This window comes from Myotis brandtii, unplaced genomic scaffold (genome assembly GCF_000412655.1).
Source record: "Myotis brandtii unplaced genomic scaffold, ASM41265v1 scaffold31, whole genome shotgun sequence".
Lineage (NCBI taxonomy): Eukaryota > Metazoa > Chordata > Mammalia > Chiroptera > Vespertilionidae > Myotis > Myotis brandtii.
The window spans coordinates 2,612,081-2,614,214 of record NW_005361873.1 but is presented as its reverse complement, the minus strand read 5'-3'; positions in this window follow the sequence as shown (position 1 = coordinate 2,614,214).

The following is a 2,134-nucleotide window of genomic DNA, read 5'->3' as shown; positions in this document are numbered from 1 at the left end:
GCCCTGCTCTGTGCCTGATGGGGGGAGCTCCCCAATCCCCTGATCGCCCTGCGGCTCTGTGTGTGACAGGGTGCAGCGCCCCAACCCCCTGATCTGCCCTGCTCTGTGCGTGACAAGGGGTGGCGCCGCAACCTCCCCATCGACCCTGCCTTGAGTGTGACAGGGGGCGGTGCCCCAACCCCCCAATCGGCCCTACCCTGAGCGTGACTGAGGGTGGCATTGCAACCTCCCGATCCGCCCTGCTCTGTGCATGACAGGGGGCAGTGCCCAACCCCCTGATTGGCCCTGCTCTGTGCGTGACAGGGGGTGGCGCTGCAACCTCCCCATCGACCCTGCCTTGAGTGTGACAGGGGGCGGTGCCCCAACCCCCCAATCGGCCCTACCCTGAGCGTGACTGAGGGTGGCATTGCAACCTCCCGATCCGCCCTGCTCTGTGCATGACGGGGCGGCGCCCCAACTCCCCAATCGGCCCTGCTCTGAGCCTGACCAGGGGCTGCACTTAGGGATTGGGCCTGCCCTCTGCCACCCGGGAGCAGGCCTAAGCCAGCAGGTCGTTATCTCCCGAGGGGTCCCAGACTGCGAGAGGGCACAGGCCGGGCTGGGGGACCCCCCTCCCCCCGCCCCCCGAGTGCACAAATTTTTGTGCACCGGGCCTCTAGTCTATATAATAAAAGCCTAAGCGACCATTATGGCAGAACTACCAGAATGACCAGTTGCTATGATGCGCACTGACCACCAGGGGGCAGACGCTCAACACAGGAGCTTCCCCCTAGTGGTCAGTGTGCTCCCACAGGGGGAGCGCCACTCAGCCAGAAGCTGGGCTCATGGCTGGCAAGCGCAGTGGTGATGGCAGGAGCTTCTCCCGCCTCTGCAGCAATGCTAAGGAGTAGTGAGCCGGGTGGTAAAGAGCTAGGGGTCCTGAACTGCAAGAGGGTGCAGACCTGGCTGAGGGACCCCGCCCTCCCCCCAGTGCATGAATTTCGTGCACCAGGCCTCTAGTAGTTATTATAATATTATTGACTGTATTCCCTATGCAGTACTTTACATCCCTATGACTATTTGTAACTGCTGATTTGTACTTCTTACCCCCTTCACCTTGATCACCTGCCTCCCCCCCACCAACATCCCTCCCAACTGGCAACCGTCAGGTTTTTTCTCTGTATATATGAGTTTGTTTCGGTTTTGATGTTTTTTTTTTGTTGTTTTTTAGATTCCACATATCAGTGAAAACATATGGTATCTGTCTTTCTCTGTCTGAGATATTTTATTTAGCATAATGCCCCTTAGGTCCATTCATGCTGTCACAAATGGAAAGATTTCATTCTTTTTTATGGCCAAGTAATATTCCATTGTATATATGTACCATGTCATCACTTCGGTTGCTTCCATATCTTGGCTATTGTACATGAAATGTCCTTTTTTTTTTTCTCTTGTTTACCCTTTGTTTTAAAGTCTATTTTGTCTAAGTATTGCTACTCCAGCTTTTTTTTCACTTCTATTTGCATGAAATATCTTTTTTCATCCCTTTAGTTTTTGTGTGTCTTTCGCTCTGAAGTGCGTCTCTTGTAGGCAGCAAATGTATGCGTCTTGTTTTCTTCTCTATTCAGCCACCATATGTCTTTTCATTGGAGCATTTAATCCAATTACAATTAAAATAATTATTGATAGGTATGTACCAAGTAGTTATTGCCATTTTTTTGGTTCATATTTTTGGTTTCTTCATTTTGGCTATTTCTCTGTGTTTGTTTCTAAATATTAGGTAGATCTGCTATGTCTCCCAGTCTTGGTGGGGTAGCATTACATAGTAGATGTCCTGTGGGGCCTAGTGCTGCAGACTCTCTGGTCACTTGAGCTCGGTGCTCCAGGGGTGTCCTTTGTTTGAGTTGCATGCCCTCCTGTTGTAGTTGAGCCTTGATTGCTATAGGCATGTCAGTGGGTGGGTTTGACCCTGAGGTTGCCTGGTTGTGAGGACTGGCCATGGCTACAGTGGGTGAGCTGTTATGTAGGGGCTGACCCCATGGATTGGGATTTACTTTAGGGGACCCTTTGGGTGTGTCGTTTATGGTGCTAATTGAGTGGTGCTCTGGTGAGGTCTGAAGTCGTCCACGAGATGTGTTAGTTCTAGGGCCTCTCG